Source organism: Carcharhinus amblyrhynchos, chromosome 2 (genome assembly GCF_965287045.1).
Source record: "Carcharhinus amblyrhynchos chromosome 2, sCarAmb.v2.hapA, whole genome shotgun sequence".
NCBI classification, from domain to species: domain Eukaryota; kingdom Metazoa; phylum Chordata; class Chondrichthyes; order Carcharhiniformes; family Carcharhinidae; genus Carcharhinus; species Carcharhinus amblyrhynchos.
This window is the reverse complement of record NC_137325.1, coordinates 137005992-137027520: the sequence shown is the minus strand read 5'-3', so window position 1 is coordinate 137027520 and position 21529 is coordinate 137005992. Positions and strand designations below refer to the sequence as shown.

Sequence of the window (21529 nt, the reverse complement as noted above, 5' to 3'; positions counted from 1 at the left end):
GAAATGGTGATGAGCTGCCTTCTTGAATCAGAGTGTAGGCAGACCTACAATACCTCTAGGGAGGAGTTCCCAAATTTTGATCCAGCAATATAGTTCAGTCAGGATGGTGAATTACTAAGTTAAAGTTTATTTATTAGTGTCACAAGTAGGCTTACATTAACACTGCAATGAAGTTACTGTGAAAATCCCCTAGTCACCACATTCCTGCGCTTGTTCAGGTACACTGAGGGAGAATGTAGCATTGCCAATGCACCTAACCAGCATGTCTTTCGGGCTGTGGAAGGAAACTGGAGCACCCAGGAGAAAATCCACGCAGACATGGGGAGAATGTGCAGACTCCGTACAGACAGTGATTCAAGACAGAAATTGAACCTGGGTCCCTGGCACTGTGAGGCAGCAGTGCTAACCACTGTGCTGCCTGAGGGGGAAGCTTCCAGGTGGTGTTCCATGGGGCTGCTGCCTTTGTCCTTCTAGATGGCAGCGGTCATGAATTTGGAAGGTACTGCCAAAGAAGCTTTGGTAAGTTGCTGCTGTTCATCTTGTACATGGCATGCACTGCTATCACTGTGCATCAGTGGTGGAGGGAGTGAACATTTGTGGATGAGGTGCTGTCAAGTGAGCTGCTTTGTCTGTATGGTGTTGATCTTGGTTGGAACTGCACTCATCCAGGAGAGTAACTGTATACATCACCAGTCCAGTTCAGTTTCTGGTCAATGATAACCCCCAAGATGTTGGTGGTAGGGGATTCAGCAATAATAATGTCACTTGTCAAGGGATGATGGTTAGATTCTTTCTTGTTGGAGATTGTTATTGATGAGAATTGCATGGCACGAATGTTACTTGCCACTTGTCAGCCCAAGCCTGAATATTGTCCAGATCTTGCTGTATTTAGATACTGACTACTTCAGCATCTGACAAGTTGCAAATGGTGAACTTTGTGCCATTTTCAGCAAACATCCCCACTTCTGATCTTATAATGGGAAGGAAGGTCATTGATGAAGCTGCTGAAGATGATTGTGCCTAGGATACTACCCTGAGGAACTCCTGCAGTAATTGTAGTACAGAGATAATTCACCTCCAACCACCACAACCATCTTCATGTTTATCGCATACACAAGTGAAAATACTGCTTTATACCACACCAACCACCCCGCCCACCCGTGACATACCAGCTTGTCTGTCAAAAAAGCTGCAGTTACTGGATGGATCATCAGATCTGCTGGTCTGACAAGACTAGATGAAACATTATAATAAAGTTAGCAGATTCGCAAAGTCCTACCAATTGGGAGACCTGGCTTAAAAACACAAATCCATGCCACTTCATTAAGTTCAATATAAAACTGGTTGGCTGACAAGATGGACAAAACCTCCTCGAGAAGGAGAATCCACAGCAATGTTTTTCAATTGGGTCAGTACTTTAAATTCAAAACACAATTACAACACAGTGCTGCTGTAATTGTAAAACAGGCCAACTTCAATCCTCTGCACCAGTAATGCAGAATGAAGTACAATTTTTAAGCAACCAGGAAACTCCGAGTAGTTCACCATCCTGACTTGGATCTTTCATGGGGTGATTCCTTTCTATAAAATAACAGGTTATATTTAAGGAGGTAGTGATCTTAGTGAAGTAGCTGGGACACATGCCTTCCCACCCCCCCCCCCACAGATGGCTGATTTTCATTTTAAACATCATAAGGCACAGGAATACTTTCTTGTCAGTTGCTTTGGAGCTTCAAGGTCAGTCTCTAGGATCAGAGGTGGGGCTGTTAACTTCCACTTGTACAAAACAGTTTTTAAACAGTCTGGAGTGCAGAATTGAATCAATGCAGCTGCACCTTCTCTTGTGTCTGAACGCAGACTTGCTGCTGTTGTTCCTCCTGCATCTCCTTCAGCAGCTCTTCCAGCTTCAGATCCAACACCAGGTCCCACTGCTCTCCATCCTGGGGTCAGCTACTTGCAAAACTTGTGTCCCACTCTGCCCCTCCTTTGTAACATAACACCCTCTACCAGGAGTGCCTGGCCTCAAATATCTTTACTTCCTCAACTTCTCATTGTGCCTCCAACTCCTAGCACTTATCTGCAAACCTTTGGCATTTGGGAGACAAAATTGAATCATTTGAGGTTGATGGTTGAAGCATGTTCCGATACAACTCTCATAATTTTGCTTTAATTGATACTTCCTTGCAGAAAATCTCCTGAACTGGGTCTTTCACTTTTCCAAACCTCTCCTTTGGTTTCTGGTAGACAGGCTCATGTTTAAGGGAAGGCAACATAAACATCATATCAGCAAGGTTTGTCCAACTCCTTCATGACACCAGCGTGTGACAAATCGCAGACCCTGAAGAAGATAGTTTCTTCAGGCAGCTACCAGTCATTCTCTCTCTCTCTCTCTCACTCAATGTCCTCACCTGATTATTGCTGACAAAGCCAGCATCTGTTGCCCTTCTCTAATTGCTCTTGAACTGAGGAGCTTGGGCTACTTCAGAGGGCAGTCAAAAGTCAACCACATTGCAGTAGGCCTGGAATCACACTGGAGGCCAGACTGAATAAGGTCAGCAGATTTCTTTCCTTCTACAACAACTGATATTTGTTTGCAACGTAGAAATATTAAAGAGAACAATCTGTCCTACAAGCATTTACTTTTAAATTAACCTGAAGGGAATTACCTACCAAGTTGCTTGTTGCTCATCAAGTTATAAAAATCTTTATTTTTGTATCAAGACAATGTTGAAGGAATACAATTCATATTACATACAGAAGAGTCCTAGTCTGCCATCACAGCGAGCACACGTATCTAGCTTGTCAGAGTAGTCACGTACCAAGTTGTAGTGGGCTTCCCAGGATTCATTTAAAATTATGACTTCTACCAGCTAGCTAACCATCACCTGCCCAAGGGCAGTTAGGGATGGGCAATAAAAATGCTGGCCTAGCCAACAACACTGAAACCCTGTGAATATTAAAAAGTCTGGATTTTCCAAATCAAAACATTAACGCATGGTCAAATATTTGATTTATTGTTGTGACATGTATTAGTATTGTGAAAAGTATTGTTTCTTGCACGCTCTACAAAGCATACTGTTCATTGAGAAGAAAAGGAGAGAGTGCAGAATGTAGTGTTACAGTCACAGCTAGGGATGTAGAGAAAGATCAACTTAATGCGAGGTAGGTTCATTCAAAAGTCTGATGACAGTAGGGAAGAAGCTGTTCTTTAGTCGATTAGTATGTGACAGACTTTCGTTTTTTTACCCCTGACGGAAGGGGGGGGGGGATTCACGGGGTGCATGGGCCTTTAATTATGCTGGCTGCTTTTCAGAGACAGCGGGAAGTGCAGACAGAGTTGATGGATGGGAGGCTGGTTTGCATGATGGATTGGGCTACATTCACATTTTGTAGTTTCTTGCAGTCTTGGGCAGAGCAGGAGGCACACCAAGCTGTGATACAATGAAAAGGAATGCTTTTTATGGTGCATCTGTACAAGTTGGAGAGAATTGTAACTGACATGCCAAATTTTTTCTCAGCAGACAAAGGAAGAAGCATTGGTGGGCTTTCTTAGCTATAGTGTCGGTATGGGGAGGGACCAGAACAGGTTACTGGTACCTAAAAACTTGAAGCTCTCGACCATTTCTACTTTATCCCTGTTGATGTAGATAGGGGCATGTTCTCCACTACACTTCCTGAAGTTGATGAGAATCTCCTTTGTTTTGCTGACATTGAGGGAGAGATTGTCATCGCACCAGTTCACCCATTTCTGTACTGTCTCATCATTGTTTGAGATTCGACCCATTACAGTGGTGTCATCGAGTTAGTGGGGAATTTGGCCTATGTATTTAGCGGTATTTTAAAAATTAACAACTACACACTTATGGGGCACTTAGCACAGAAGTGCATTTGCAGCCATAACATAGTGATGATGCACCAACATGTCTAGACAAGCAGCCGATAGTCATTCAAGATATACTCCCAATTTGGCCTAACAATGTTACTGTAACAGTTAGCAATTATGCGTTTTCATCCTCAAAAAGTCTTTTATCAGTTGTGCAAAGAGCATATTCTCCTAGCTGCAGAGATTATATATTGATTATATATTGTACCCTATTGAAAGGGTACAGAGGAGATTTACAAGGATGTTGCCTGGATTGGGAGGCATGCCTTATGAAGATAGGTTGAGGGAGCTGGGACTCTTCTCCCTGGACAGACGAAGGTTGAGAGGCGACCTCATAGAGGTTTATAAAATGTTGAGGGGAATAGATAGGGTGGTTTCCCAGAGGCTATTTCCCTGGGTTGAAATGGTCGCTACGAGAGGACACAGATTTAAGGTGCGGGGAGGCAAGTACAGAAGTGATGTTAGGGGTAAGTTTTTCACTCAGAGGATGGTGAGTGAATGGAATCGGCTGCCGTCAGTGGTGGTGGAGGCAAACTCGCTGGGGTCTTTTAAAAGACTTCTGGATGAGTATATGGGATTTAGTGGGATTGGGGGTTATAGATAGGTCTATGGATTGGTAGGTGTTGATGTGATCGGCGCAACTTGCAAGCCGAAGGGCCTGTTTGTGCTGTAGTGTTCTATGTTCTATTGCCAACACCTCAACATTCTCTAGTCAAACCAATGTGCTTGACAATGTCCGGGAGCAAAAACATCACTGCTACAGAAACTAAAATCTTTTTCTTCCTCCTCACTTAAGTTTAGCAATTCTGTGCATACATCTATACTTTACTGCTGTAATACAAGCCTTACTTGCAACTGATACATCTTCAAATTCTGACTATTCACTACACTATGCAGATCACTCGGGGTAGGTGATGGTCTAATGACATTATCGTTAGTCTATTAATCTGGAAAGTCAGCTAACGCTCTGGGGACCCGAGTTCGAATCCTGCCACAGCAGATTGTGGAATGTGAATTCAATTAAAAAATATCTGGGATTAAGAACCATGAAACCATCGCCGATTGCCAGAAAAACCCATCTGATTCACTACTGTCCTTTCAGGAAGGAAATCTGCCATCCTTCCCTGATCTGGCCTACATTTGACTCCAGAGCCACAGCAACGTGGTTGACTCTCAACAAGGGATAGGCAATAAATGCTGGCCAGCCAGTGACACCCATGTCCCAAAAGTGAATTTAGAAATTCACTAGAATGATGCCAGGGTTAAGTTGAGGCCACAGGCCAGTCTCCTTCTGAGCTGCATAATCCTACACTCCATAAACTTGGTTTGTTTTGGCAGGTTTAGATGGTCTGGGTGATTTAATTCAGGTGTTTAAAATGATAAGGGATCTGGCAGAGACAATAAAGCAAAACGTTCATCAGGTTGGAGAATCCAGAACAAAGATGTGCAATCTTGAAATTAAAAGCCAGGCCAGTTGGGATTGAAATTTTTCCAAACTGAGATCGACAGGGTACTAGTTGAATGATGGCATCAAGCTACCTAGAATAATGGGAGAATAAGAATTGAGGCACATGTCAGCCATGACCTAAATGAGTGGAAAAAATGGTTTAGGGCACACAGAGCAGAATCACGGAACACTACAGTGCAGAACAGGCTGGTCAGCCCATTGAGTCTGCGCCGACACATGAAATGCCCTGACCTATCCCACTTGCTAGCACTGGTCCGCAGCCTTGAATGTTATGGCAAGCCAAGTACTTGTCCAGGTCCTTTAAGTGCCTTACTCCTATACCTCAATCAGGGCAAGTCATTAAACCTGGCAATAGTTGATGAAAAGTATGCATGAATCTACTTTTTCTTTATACAGATTCAGAGTGAGTGACCTGCTGCGTATTTCCAACATTGTGCAACTGTCTATCCAAACATGACCATAAAAGCCTTTGTATCTTCGTGCCATTTCCACACCAGCAGCTTGAAACCAGCATTGGCCTGCAAGAGTAGGCTTTTTCAAGGTGTCACTTTGTAGTTGTATTAAACAGTTGTTTATGTTGCTCATTCTGTATTTATTTTAATGCACTCACCATCTTGTTGTCATTGAGGGCTAATTATTTTTCTGTTACAAGGTATTTTACCCAAGTGTCTAAAACAATCCAAGGAAAAATTGCTCGGATTGAGAGCAGTGAGACAATGGCGAAGTGCCACTGAAAGTTTTTGAAGAAAACAATTCAGAATAAAGCATCAGCAGACAATGAACTAAAGACCTGCCTTCAGAAAGAGCTTACATAACATGACACTGCCCAGACCCCTTATGATTTTGAGCACCTTCGTTAAACCTCCTCTCCTGCATGGAAAACAATCCCAGCTTCTCCTAACTATTTGTGAAACTGAAGTTGCTCTTCCCTGGAATAACTCTTGCAAATCTTTTCTGCATCCTCTCTAATGCCAGTGTGCTCAGCTTTGGACTCAATACTCCAGTTCAGGCCGAACCAGTGTTTTATACAGGTTTATTTTTACTTCCTTACTTTTGTACTCTGTGCCCCAGTCCAAAGATGTGCAAAAAGGTGTCTTGTGATGCTAAATTGCTCCTTAGTGTCCCGAGCCATGGTAAAAAGTGCAGAATTACAGGGATAGAGCCCAAATAAGAGTCAGCACATGCTTGAGAGGCCAAACGGCCTCCTTCTGCACTGTAATGCATCTATAATTTATAAAACTCAAGATCCCAAATGTTTTACTAACTGTGCTCTCCAGTTTCCTAACCTAGCATGCTAAAGTTTAGTGAGCTAGGTATCTGCATGGGAGAGGTCAATGTTAATTTAGTTACTAAGCTTTCCATAAAGCCCTTTACTCACCATTGAGCAGTTAAAAAAATCATAAGATGAGGAGCCATTGATCAATCCATGACCCACATACACAGCACATATCAAAGTTAATCACACATGGGACAAGGCATTAAAACATTAGCATCAACATTTAATTTCACATTGCTTTCTGATATTAGAACTTGAGACATAAGATTGAGAGATGAAAAGCAGTTGGCAGCACCATTTATCAACATGCTTGTAGTATATTTGACATGAAATGCTGCTAAATCAAGGTTTATTGTTGACTAGCTTGAACATTACTAGAAACCTTGGGGGGCACGCGCATGTGCGCGTGAGAGAGAAATCAAGGCTCATTTCTTGCTCTGTATGTTCCCATCACTCTGCAGGTTCACTTCTAGGAAACAAGTCTGCTCTTTCTACTTCTAAAACAAAGAGGATGCAATTCACAGATATGACAGTCAAAATTAGAAAAAAATAAGCTCAATGCCAGCTTATGTACATTAAGTGCAGTTTCAACCTGCAAACCCATGCTTCATAGGCCATTGGTCTACCAGAAATTAAACAAAGCCTACTTAGTTATAGGATTTACTAGACAACAAGTTAGTTGACAGACAGCACCAGATATAACAATTGATCTCTCATTAGAAATGGCACTCATTTTTCTTGAACGCAGAAAGTCTAACAAAATAATAATGCTTCAGGGTTAAAACTGTGTATGGAGTCAAAAACAGCGCAGGGCTCAAAACTATGTGGCTGCAAATTCCTGCCCAGATTGTGTACAAGTTGGCTCCCCTTAAAGTTACCACATGCATGGCCACACAAAAAAGTTTAAAGAGCTCATACCTAAATAAATCAGCCATGTGCTAAAAAAAATTAGAGGCTGGCTGGCCAGAGGGCCTTAAAGTTATGTGTTATCAAGGTGGTAGCACCAATGTATTATAATATTCATCACAAAATAGTATAATTAAGTCCTCGCTAATTTGTGATGACATACCTGAACTGAGTGGTTTGCTAGGCTATTTCAGAAGCAACCATCTTGCTGTGGGTCTGGAGTCAAGGTAAGCATGGTAGATTTCTTTCCCTAAGGGACATTAGTCAATTAAATGGATTTTTACAATATTCCAGGTTACTTCATGATCACCATTACGGACATGGACTTTCAATTCCAAATTTGTTTTTTAAAATTCATTAATTGAATTCAAGTTCCACCACAGTGGGGTTTGGACTGTGTGTCAAGAGCATTATCCTGGGTCTCTGGTCCCTAGTCCACTTTGCCAACTGCTGACAAAGGGACCATGTTAAGTTGCTGCAGTGCATCTTACAGACAGTGTGCTAGCGGTGTTGGGAGTGAATGTTTAAGGTGGATAAGATGACAACTGGCTACCTTTGAATTGTCCTGCTGATTGTGAGCAAGGTATACTTGAGCAATTTTCCATATTGATGGGTAAGTGTCAGTGCTTTAGCTGTACAGGAACAGCTTGTTCTGAGTGGGTCAGTATCAGACTAACCAGTGCACAGTTACCCTATGAGTTACTGGGAGGGTTCAGACTATCTATTTGGTCAAAATAACCCCTCCAAATGAGGCAATATTACATTTGCTCTTGCTACCATAGCACAGAAAAACTGTTAAATAGTTGAGCTAAGGAGTCACTAGTTTTGAAGTACTAGTCCAAACTATCACGATTTCAGGAGTGCACTGTAAGCCTACTAACAATCAATCAAATGCGTGTGTGTGTGTGGACTGTCAACAATTCTGTTTCCATTGCGATACCATATTCACACTGCATCAGTATAAGAGCTGTCAGCAACTTCTCTGCTAATACAAATAATGTATCATCGCTGGTGACAAGCTTTGGAGAAAGCACTGCAAGAGGCTGGAATATGAGAACTTGCTGCAATGTTTTACTTTGACGAATGAAATGTCAGCGAAATAGCATCATCAGCTTTATCGCTATTCAGGCTCTCATACTGAAGAAAGCTTAGGTGCAAACTAATTAAAAGTTTATTTAGTAGTTACAAGTAGGCTTGCATTAACACTGCGATGAAGTTACTGCAATGCCCCACTTAAATGCTTACCATCTTGGCTCAGAAACAATCCACGATAATAGTGCTGAAACACACCAATTGCACGTAGAACCACACCACAAGAACAGAGGGTGGAAGGAAGAGGCAGAAGAAAGAAAGTGGAGTCTGAAATTTTTTTTAGATGTACAGATACTGATTTTCTATTGAAACAACAAGCAGCACCAGTGCTGGATCAAAAATAAGAACACCCAACTGACCTTTGAACTGAACTCTTACCTTGGGCAAACTATGACTAATCATGCATAGCAGTAATCTGCTAACTCAATACATTGATCTAAACTGGAATTTTTGATATGATCCACCAACACACTGGCAAGTACGCTTACAAAAGAATGTAAAATGAAACTTCACTGTTTAGCAAAATGGGAAGAGAGAAAATTACATTGAAAACTTATTCAGGCGAACACAAAACGCATAACATATACAGCTACACACGCTTGGTTGATGTATCACGCCAGAACAAAATTGCTTAACATAGCAATTTGCAAAACAGAACCGATCTTCTTTATTACCAAGCGTCTATTATATTACAAGCAACATGCTTCCTGGAACTATTGGGAAAAAAACAATGTCAATGAGTGGCACAGTGGCCAGCATTACTGCCTCTGTTAGGCACCTGGGTTCAAATCTAGTCTTGGGTAACTGCCTACGCAGAGTTTGCACATTCTGTGTGCCTGCGTGGGTTTCCTCCAGGTGCTCTGGTTTCTTCCCAGTCTAAAGATATGCAGATTAGGTGGATTTGCCATGTTAAATTGCTCCTTAGTGTCCCAAGATGTCTAGGTTAAGGGGATCTGTGGAGTAAATTTGAGGGGTTATGGGGGTAGCGTATGGGATGGTCCTGGGCACGAATCTGTCAGATAGTCACTGTGGACCCACTGTGCCAAATGGCCTCCTTCTAAACTGCAGGGATTCTATGATTTAGGTCAAAATGGTACTCCAAAACATAGGGGGAAAATACATCAAATTCCAACTAACTATCCCACCATTGCTATTTTGAATTTTATTTTTGCTGAATTCAATAGAAAATCGAATGAAATCAGTTGCAAACCAGATGACGTGTAATATATACATTTCTGATTTAGTTGCAAAATCACAGCAAATTAAAATCAATGCACAAAACAATTTAACCCATTGACAGCTGCTGTATTTAAAAGTTTCAACAGGTTTAATTTTAAAATTCGGTTTTCAGAGAATTAACATTAAAACTTTTGAACTCAAATCTTCCTTTGAAATAAATTTAACCTTCCATATTAACATTTTTAAAATTGATATAGTATAGATTGCTGGCGTTTACTGAATGTACAAACGTTAGTTAATTAATGACAGGTGTTGTGATGTTTTTAGCTCACAAATGGGAGAACCTGCATTTCGAAAGCATTCCATGAAGCTGCCAATTTATGGAAATAGTCAAATTTACTAATACTGCACATCAATTTCTTATGATTGCAACATATTTTATTTGAAATTATAAGTACAGCAACAAGGGCAATTAATTTAATCAGCCATTTGGCATGAAATTCAACCAAAAGAAAGAAAATGCTGAAAAATCTCAGCAGGAGTGTAAGGAGATCCAACAGTTCTACTGCATAGACTACATATGCATAACTTGCTCCACTACAGATTCAAACATATTAATAAAACTATTTATAAGAATCTTCAGGTTTCTTGCTGGTTATTAAAAAACTAAATGGAACTGTACAAATCATTATTTTAAAATCGTGGTTCACATATCACAGCATGAACTACAGTACAATAAATACTTAATTATCTACTCTTGCCCTCAACACCTTCAACCCTAATAAGTGGACATTTTTTATCCTGATCTAAAAACATATAACACAATCTGTATATTAAAAATCCAAGATCACGTTTCAGCAGCACCACGCTCCAGACGAGTGTCAACTGCATTCATTAAACTGTCACCAGTATTTTATACACTGACAGAGACTCTGATCTTTTGCTCAATGTTTTATTCCTTTCTGTTACTGAAATGAATTGCAAAACCACGCAAGTTTCCATAACTATTAACACTCCAAATTACATATACACAGATACCACTATATATATATATACCACTACTTACTTAAATCTTGACAGAAAGCTAGTTTTAAGCTCAGCGAAATTGGGCTGTGAACATTGAAGTATAAATGAAAACAGTTATTCCATCTGAGTACATCCCACTTAATTCTGTTGGCAATGTTGTACACTGGCATTTAAGATTTTTTAAATCTTTACATGGTAAATGCCTTCTGAATCAATGACAGGAAGAGGAAAAATGGCTGAAGGCAGGAAAGAGAACCAGCAATCTCATTTAAGTAGTAAAGCAAGCAAGAAGAATCATAAATTTTAGTACTTAACACTCAGCTATATATTATTTAATCAAAAGGAAAAGAGAACTCCCAGATAAACACATGGGCAGGATCTCATCTCCCAAATGTCTCAACTGCAAAATTGCTGATCCTACAACGGAGTCACTGGACTGAAATAAAAGCAAAATACTGCTAAAAGTCTGAAACAAAAACAGAAAACGCTGGAAAAACTCAGTAGGTCGGGCAGCATCTATGGAGAGAGAAACACTTATAGCTTGAGTCCAATATGAGTCAGTCATACAGCACAGTGAAAGGCCCTTCAGGCCATCGAGTCTGCACCAGCCATCAAGCACCCATTATTCTAATCCCATTTTCCAGAACTTTGTCCATAGCCTTATATGCTATGGTCTTTCAAGTGCTCATCAAAATGCTTCTTGATTGCTGAGAATCTCTACCACCTTTTCAGACTGAGTTTCAGATTCCCACCACTCTCTCAAATCCCCTCAATCTCCCGCTTATCATCTTAAATCTATGTCCCCTAATTATTGACCTCTTTACTAATGGAAAAGTTTCTTCCTATGTCCTCAATTTTGCACACCTCGATCAGCCCTACTCCCCCACCCTCTCTGCTGTAAGATTTAAGAGAATTGGCAATAGAATTGAGAATAGAACTGAGGGGAAATATTTTCAAAGAGCAAGTCATGATCTGAAATGCACTATTTGAAGAGAGTGGTTGAAACAGACAGTAACTTCCCAAAGGAAGCAGAATATATACTTGAAAAGGGAGAAGTTTCAGGCAATGGTAGCATAATGATTATGTTACTGAACGAATAAGCCAGAGCCCTGGAATAATGATGCAGAGTCACAAGCTCAAATCCCACAAAGATAACTAGAGGAATTTAAATTCCAATAACTAATAAACCTAAAATTTAAAAAAGGTAGTCTCAGTAAACAGAATGAAATGACCAGGGCATTTTAGGCACTAATTTCTTTCAGAGGAAGAAATCTGTAATCCATAAATGTTTTGACCTACATACAACAGATCCACAGTAAAGTAGCTGACCCTTATCTGCCTTCTGAAAAACTGCAAGTCACTCACTCATGTTAAAAGGCAGAAGAAGCTCACAACCACCTTCTCATGGGCAATTAGGGATGGACAATGAATGCCATCATATCCACATCTTGTGAATTATGTTTTAGAAAGCAATGGGGAAAAAGAGTGGGATAGATGTGCACTGGTGGTTCAGTGGTAGAATTCTCACCTGCCACAGAGGCCCATGTTCGATTCCCAGCCAGTGCAAAGTCCCTTCTTTGTGAGCACAGTGGTTAACACTGCTGCCTCATACCCCAGAGACCCAGGTTCAGTTCCCAGCTTGGGTCACTGTGTGGAGCTTGCACGTTCTCCCCATGTCTGCGTGGGTTTCCTCCGGATGCTCCGGTCACCTCCCATATCCAAAGGTGTGCGGATTAGGTAGATCAGCCATGCCAAATTCTTCCTTAGTCTACCTGAACAGGCACCAGAGTGTGGCAACTAGGGAATTAACACTGCAATGAAATGAACCTACTAGTGACTAACAAATAAACTTCAAGCTCTCTCCAAAAGCTAGCACAAGATGATAGAACACAGTAAGGGGCCTAAGATTCCAAGAGACAGAAAGAAAAAAAAAATCACATTTTCTCCTAAAATATTTTCAAGCCAAGGTTACACCTTGGACAGATCACACATATAGTGTGCATTTCAGCCCGTGTTTCAATAATGAAATTTTTGCAATGAAACATCCATGAATGGCTTACACAGGTTACAAAATATTTCAGTCTGTATTTTCTGCAAATTGCCAAATAACCAAATTATCAATTAATTAAATTTGATTAAGGGTTTTCAAAGTTAAGTTTTCGCAATGATTGGAGATTGGCAAATCGCAATTTAGTAATATCAAAGACAAAAGCAGCTACAAACTCACTAAAATGTGTCTCTAACATTCATTATTTGTACTTAACAGTTACTAACACTTTTAAAGTAATTATTCAATCATCTCTGCATAAATGTTGGAGAGTTTAATAATCTGGGTGGTTTCTCCTTCAAGTAAAATGACTGTTAGACTAAACTTAATTACGACCGTAAAGAACTTGTCTATATTTAATTAGGCAACATTAAAGTGATACAACAATTCACACTACTGATTCTCTATTCGAATGGGTGATTCTCCACAACTGGAAAGAAAATTCAAAAGCAATATAGTACAGAGTAGAGAAACGAAGTGTTGATTGGTATTATCAACTGAATGATGAATGAGTGAAATGTGAACAGTTTACGTAAAAGACAAACAGAATTAATGGCTGATGAGATAAAATAGAAATACAATGTTGACAGCATTCCACTAAAATATTTTCTATGCTATTGAAATTTGATAGCCATTAAAATAATGGGAGTTTGGAAATACATTACAGCAATTTTGCTAAAAAGAGTAACCAACTTGAGATGATTTTTTCTCGTGTGAATTTGAAACATTTACTAAACCATTCATTGCCTCAGTGAGCACCTATGCCACTCAAACAAGGATCAATCCAGTTTTGCAACCCACTAATCTTAGCTAAAATGGCAGACTGGACACTATAACTAAGCTCAGAACTCAAATTAACAGGAGGAGAATTTTGATGCTTGCTGATTTCAATCTAATGGCAACTGCTGTTACTGCTTTTGTGTTGATGGCCAATGTATTGGATCAGATTTATTTACGATGCGTCTTGCTGTCAAATAATTCAGCAAAAATACTCACATTATGCACAAGCTACTGGTGGGGTAACCAGCAAAATGGAAATCCTATCAACAATGTCTTGGAAAGACAGAATAGTTGAGGTGCTGGGAGGAAGTAGTTGGGTGGAGGGCGGGGCAAAAGAGAATTGAAAAGAAAGTCAAATCTAAAGACTACAAACCTCAAATACTGGATACATTGTTTGAGCTTTTCACACAAAGGAATGTCTGAAAACTGATGATATTTATCTGCCCCTAAGTGCATGCCAATCCCACATCAGGACTGTTTGCGGCCAACTTATTCCCAGATTTCTGGCAATGCTTCACTTTGGTTAATTTGCGTACACACAATGTTTCAGCCATTTTCTGATTTAAATATACATTCAGAGGAACTGCTACATCAAATATGAATAGTTAATTCAAATTTATATAACATTGCTCACGATGTCAGTTGATAAAACTGCTCAAGGGTATAACCCCAGCGCAGAATGTATTATGCTTGTAGTGATTTTATATTCTATTAAAAGCACAAACGCAAAGGCTGCCTAGTCCCCCTATACAGTAAAAAGTCTGACAACACCAGGTTTCAGTCCAACCGATTTATTTGATAGTAAATTCACTAGCTTTCGGGTTAGCCCCTTTGTCAGGTGACGAACATCAGGTTCACCTGACGAAGGGGCTAACCCGAAAGCTAGTGAATTTACTATCAAATAAATCGGTTGGACTGAAACCTGGTGTTGTCAGGCTTTTTACGGTGTTTACCCCAGTCCAATGCCAGCATATTCACATCATGACTAGTCCCCCTATGACAGTCAATGTGGTGATCCATTTAAATCCCCATGGACTTTACCAGAACCAGAAAATCCCGCCAGAGAAGGAGCCTGAAAATACCACCAGATGCTTTAAAGATCTCTAGTTATTCAAAATTTTATTACTGAATCATCAGGAAACTTGAGTAATTGAAAACCTTACACACTTCCCATTTCAGATGTTGTATGCCACACCCACATTTTTGGATTTTCAATTTACAGATCACCTTTCCAGGTACAGGAACCTGTGTCTGCCACTCTCAGTGAAGCTTCTCAAGAAAAGCTGAACAAGTTTCAGTTAACTCATCAAACGTTTACTTATTAGGTTTGTTAGAGAGACATACCTACATTTCAGAAGAATACTGCATATTTTTAACAAAAATGGTACAATGATCCTATCCTCAACTATATAAAACATAATTAACATCCAATATGCACAGCCTACATAGTGTGACATACTACAAATATTAACCTAAATCAGCGTCATTTCAGACAGTAGATAAATGCAAAGTCACAAAAGAACTTATTTTGTCCAGAACATAAGAACATAAGAAATAGGAGCAGGAGTAGGCCATCTAGCCCTTCGAGCCTGCCCCGCCATTCAATAAGATCATGGCTGATCTGTTGTGTCTCAGTTCCACATTCCCGCCCTCTCCCCATAACCCTTAATCCCCTCGCTTATCAAAAACCCATCAACCCGCGTCTTAAAAATATTTAGCGAGGCAGTCTCCACCACTTCAACAGGCAGAGAATTCCAGAGATTCACCACCCTTTGAATGAAGAAGTTCCTCCTCAACTCTGTTCTAAACCGCCCCCCCCTTTATCTTGAGGCTGTGCCCCCAGTCCTACTGTCCTTTCTGAGCGGGAAGAGTCTCTCCACCTCTATCCTATCCAGCCCATTCATCATCTTATATGTCTCAATGAGATCTCCCCTCATTCTTCTAAACGCTTCTAAACGAGTACAAGCCTAGTTTATTCAGCCTCTCCTCATAGCTCAACCCCACTCAACTCCAGAATCAGCCTAGTAAACCTCCCCTGCACTCCCTCCAAGGCCAAAATATCCTTGCGTAAGTGCAGCGACCAAAACTGCACATAGTACTCCAGCTGCGGCCTCACCAGTGCCCTATACAGCTGCAGCAAGACCTCCCTACTTTTACACTCAATCCCCCTCGCTATGAAGGCCAGCATCCCATTCACCTTCCTGACCACCTGCTGCACCTGCAGGCTGGGTTTTTGCGACTCATGCACAAGGACCCCGAGGTCCCTCTGCACCATCGCATGCTGCAGTTTTTCGCCACGCAAGTAATAGTCCTTCCTACCATTATTCCTACCAAAGTGGACCACCTTGCACTTGCCAACATTAAATTCCATTTGCCAGTTCCTGGCCCATTCGCCCAGCCTATCTAGATCCTTCTGCAGACTCTCCACACCCTCCGCGCAATTTGCCGTTCCACCAATCTTGGTGTCATCAGCAAATTACGACACCATACACTCGGTTCCCTCCTCCAGATCATAAGCCTGAGTTGCTGTAACATCGCAAGTGGCTTTGCAAAGCAGATTTTAAAATGGGTACTGTTGGGGGATGTAATCATAAGCCTTAAGATCTTTGACTTCACCCAGTGATTACTTACTGTCTCGAAGGGACACAGCTTCAGTACAACAACAACGTTTTATACCGAAGAAATATTATAAAAAAAACACATCTCGACTTACTTTGAACAATGCGGTGGAGATGCAATAGTATCAGTAATGTACGCTATTAAAAATCTTGTACTTTGTCTATAGAACTTTCAGTCTCATCACAGTAGCATCAGCTTTTCCCACTGCAGATTATTCTCTTTTTACAATGGAAACTGCACAAAGTTAACCAGGTTCTTTGTTTCTGGACCTCCTCCAGTGTTCGGAAGAAGTTACATTGGACTCAAAACATTAACTCAATTAATCTCTTCACAAATGCATCCAGATTTGCTGAGCTTTTCCTGTGCTTTGCTTTTATTTGACCAGGCCCTTGCTTAATGTGGCACAATTCAACCTCAATCTGATCTTGGCCAACTCCTTAATCTGTTCCGTAGAATATCCAAATCCTTCAAAAAACTTCCCAAATTACTATTCACCAAACATGATATAAAGTATCAAAAAAGGTATTGGTTTGGGGCACTGGAAGGATGGGTTTACAGGTTACAGCACTGAGGGACAGGTTTCAGTGTTTGCAAGTGCAGCAATGGAAATATGTTGGGAGAGATCGCTGAGGTGACAAGTGGGACAAGGGAAGAGCATTCAGAAATGCCACTGGGAAAAAGCACAACAGCTACATTTGCAGTTGCAACTGGAAAGCTGGCTACAAGTACAGGGTAAGCATATTCCATCATCACAGTTGAGTGCCAATTATTTTGGGTTGGGGGCAGGATAGATTAAGTGAGGGAGGAGAGTGACATGAAGTAGCAAAAGACAGAAGGAGAAAACCAAATTGGAACAAAGTGTGGTTGATCAAGACAAGGGGAAAAAAGAGCATTTCAGTGTAAGGCAAAGGGAATGCAGTCTACAAGCATCAATTAATCCCCCCTCGCTCTTGGAAGATTTTAAAAAGCTCTTATTTAAAGCTCAAACATTTTCTATATTTAAGTAATAAAGGTTATCCCCCAGTTCAGTTGTGAGGGAACTCTACCTCCATCCATCAAAAACAACGTGCCCTGCATACTATTGCTAAGGGACACTGGTTGGTGAATGGCAACTTTAGCATTGGTGGCCAGTTGTGGGGCAACGAAAAAACCAACTCAGGAAAGAATGAAAGGGTGATCATCGGTACAAGGTTCAACAAGTGGAACAGATAGCAGTGCAGACTCATTAGATGATAATCCCATGACAGGTGTGCTGTGTTGGAAGGACATACTTGGGGATAGCTACAACATATAATTTGTCTTAAGCCCAACAGGCAGGCATGATGGAAAAATTAACTGTTAAAAGTGAGATACTTACAGGAAGCACATAAATAATATAATAGCCCAAATCTCTCAGTCTCCGGATCATGCTAGACAGGTTATATCATGTTAAGACAGTTAGAAAGATGCTACACATCAGGCCAGAACTTCTTGGCTCTCTAGGATTGCATTTGGCGATCCCTCAAAGATGCGCTAGGGAAGCTCTTTCTTCGTAGTTTCTATATATGGGTTAGTTGGCAATTGTCCAGAAATGCCAACTTCCCCTGAACAATGGTGCTAAGCTGGGAACCATTTGAAAGATTTAAATCACTAACTTTGAATGGTGCTACCAATTTTACCCTCAGTAACGCTGAAAGAATTAGAAGGGGGAGAAAAAAGCACTTCAGAGCTCAGAGTAACTGTTTTAGAGACCAAGACCCACATGGGAACCAATCACTTACTGGCCTCACTCAGCCCTGATGACCCCTCAGACCCAACTACACCTCCACCACAGGCTCTCCTCCCATCATCCTACTACCTCCACCAACAAAATCCATGTTTCCTATACCACCCATCTAACCCAACCCTGCCACTGGTCTACCCTGCCCTGACCACCCCTTTTAACACCCCATCCAGCCCTAACATTTTCTCAGACCCACCAGCCACCTCATCCATTCTAACCTTATTCAACCTGCGTACTTAACTCGTCCACTACCCATTCACAAACATTCAAACCAGGGGCTGGGGGCAAGGGAGCTGTCAGCATGTCCTGTCTTGCTCCTGGGCCTACGCTGCATTCTAGGAAAGTTAGACTCAGAAGAAACAGCAACAAAAGCGGAGCAGTCAATCGGGGAAAGGTTCGAGCGGGTGTCAACCCAGTGATGTTTGTTCGTACTCGAAAGATCCAGGCCAATGCTTCAGAGTTATTTGGCAATAACATAGTCGACTCACTATATATGCATACTGTATTAGTCTAGAATGATTGCAGAATCCACCATGTGATTCAAATGTGAATATAATTATTTTACAAAGCACGTGATTTATTATTGTCGTATGTATTAGCATCCAGTGAAAAGTAGTGTTTTTTGAGCGCTATACAGAAAAGGCATACTGCACATAGAGAAGGAAATAAGGGCAGAATGTAGTGTTACAGTCATAGCTAGGGTGTTGAGAAAGATCAACTTAATGCAAGGTAGGTCCATTCAAAAGTCCGACAGCAGCAGGGAAGAAGCTGTTCTCGAGTCAGTTGGTACATGGCCTCAGACTTTTGTATCTTTTTCCCGGTGGAAGAGAGGATGTCCGGGGTGTGTAAGGTCCTTGATTATGCTGACTGCTTTGCCAAGGCAGCAGGAAGTGTAGTCAGAGTCAATGAATGGGAAGCTGGTTTGGGCTACGTTCACAAGTTTTTGTAGTTTTTTTTTGCAGTCTTGGACAGAGCAGGAGCCATACCAAGTTGAGATACAACTTTCAGTGGTGCATCTGTAAAAGTTGGGGAGAGTCATAGCTGACATGCCGAATTTAAGAACATAAGAAATAGGAGCAGGAGTAGGCCATCTAGCCCTTCGAGCCTGCCCCGCCATTCAATAAGATCATGGCTGATCTGTCGCTGCTCAGTTCCACATTCCCACCCTCTCCCCATAACCCTTAATCCCCTCTCCTATCAAAAACCCATCAACCCGCGTCTTAAAAATATTTAGCGAGGCAGCCTCCACCACTTCAACGGGCAGAGAATTCCAGAGATTCACCACCCTTTAAGTGAAGAAGTTCCTCCTCAACTCCGTTCTAAACCGCCCCCCTTTTATCTTGAGGCTGTGCCCCCTAGTCCTACTGTCTTTTTTGAGCAGGAAGAGTCTCTCCACCTCTATCCTATCCATCCCATTCATCATCTTATACATCTCAATGAGATCTCCCCTCATTCTTCTAAACTCTAACGAGTACAAGCCCAGTTTATTCAGCCTCTCCTCATAGCTCAACCCCCTCAACTCCGGTATCAGCCTAGTAAACCTCCTCTGCAGTCCCTCCAAGGCCAAAATATCTTTGTGCGGTTTTGGGCGCCGCACCTGCGCACAGTACTCCAGCTGCGGCCTCACCAATGCCCTATACAGCTGCAGCAAGACCTCCCTACTTTTATATTCAATCCCCCTCGCTATGAAGGCCAGCATCCCATTCGCCTTCCTGACCACCTTCCTTAATCTTCCGAAAAAGTAGAGCGTTGATGGGCTTTCTTAACTATAGTGTCGTCACTGGGGGACCAGGGCAGGCTGTCGTTGATTGGACACCTAGAAATGTGAAGCTCTGGTTCCTTTCTCCTTCACCCCATTGATGTAGCCAGGAGCATGTTCTTCACTATGCTGTCTGAAGTTTTTGACAACCTCCTTCATTTTGTAGACAGAGGGAGAGATTATTGTTGTTGCACCAGTTCATCAGATTCTCTAACTCATTCCTTAACTCTGTCTCATCATTGTTTGAGATCCAACCCACTACGGTGGTGTCGTCAGCAAATTTTAAAATCGAATTGGAAGGGAATTTAGCCACACAGTCATAGGAGTATAGTGGGAGGCTGAGAACACAGCCTTGTGGGGCACCAGTGTTGAGGATGATGGTGGAATAGATGTTGTTGCCTATCCTTACTGATTGTGGTCTATGGGTTAAGAAGTTGTAACTCAAAAGCATAGAACACGTACTTCATGCAACTTAGCATAAACTCTGCTCACGAGTTCATGCTCAGAGTGCATAATTGTTTTGCAGAAAACCTTTGTTCGGGGCACAAACATGATCCGTGCTTTCAAGTTGTTTGCCATTTTAATTTTCCATCCCACTCCAGCCCTTGGTCTCTTGAACTGTTCCAATAAAACCCATAATCAACATGAGAAACAGCAAAATATTGTGGGTGCAACAAAAATGCTGAAGAAGTTCAGCAGGTCAGGCAGCATCTGTGGGGAGGGAAACATCAACTTAGCTTCTCCCTCCACAGTTGCTGCCAGACTTGTTGAATTTTTCCAGCATTTTCTGTTATTTGAAAAACAGCACTGCGTCTTTCAATTGGGCACTTTACACGAAAGGGAATTAACACCGAGTTCAACAGTATCAGATCATAACCGCTGCTTTCAATTTTTCCAAACAGCAGCTGCAGGTAATATATTCCTATTTATACCTCCTCCAGATCCATCTTTTGTTTCTTTACTTATTCTATTACCATTTCTTTTGTCATTTTCTCTCCTGCCTCCAAGGGTCCCTCCCTTTTTGTTCTTTCCTCAGTTCCCCCATTTCCCTGGTTCTGTACTTACTGGAAAGCTGTTAAATCTTTAACATTTTCCAGTGAATTGGCCACTGAGCTGAAACATTAATGGCTTCTCTCTTCACAGGTTTCCAGTCCTTCCTGTTCTCCATCAAGAATATGCCAGAAAGTCTGGACAAACTGACAAAGGCCGTCAGGTCTCTTTCAAGACCAATAAGCTCCCAGAAGTGACAGTTTAGCAACTAAGCTGTATTCAGTTCTGTGGGACTGAAGCATACGCGAGTACACCAGCCAGCTGTACACCAGAACCCATGAGTAAAGGTATCATCATCACCCTCTTCTACAAGTGGAATGGGAAGGATATCAGAAACAGTCCGCTGAACATGAATTATAAAATAATCTTTCTATCCAAGGTAGTTGCCAATCAGTTTGTATTTGCTCTGGAGTGGGTGATGAGTTGACTTTGATCAGAGCTGGTTTGTACATAGCAGGAAGATCTCTGAAATCTTTCCAGACTTGCCTTTGCAAAGGCAAAGAGACGCAGTGGCTTTTGTTGCAGTTCATTCGGACCAGCTTTGTAAATCAGGAAAGTGTCCTACTGGCTGCTTTCAGGGATTGACACCGATATAAACATCAACTGCTGAAGGACCACCAACGCAGTGAATGATTTCAGTCTACCCAAAACCTGCTGGTTTTCCAGTTCGAAGGGTTCTGAA

General features: G+C 41.4%; 1 protein-coding gene and 1 pseudogene across 1 annotated transcript in view; both read right to left on the bottom strand.

Annotated features, from left to right (window-relative positions):
- The window catches only part of rheb (Ras homolog, mTORC1 binding), a 94600-nt gene that overhangs the window by 65395 nt on the left and 7676 nt on the right, over positions 1-21529 (bottom strand). The gene's annotated exons all lie outside the window — the stretch shown is intronic.
- On the bottom strand, positions 1821-20376 carry LOC145351776 (small ribosomal subunit protein mS23-like; annotated as a pseudogene).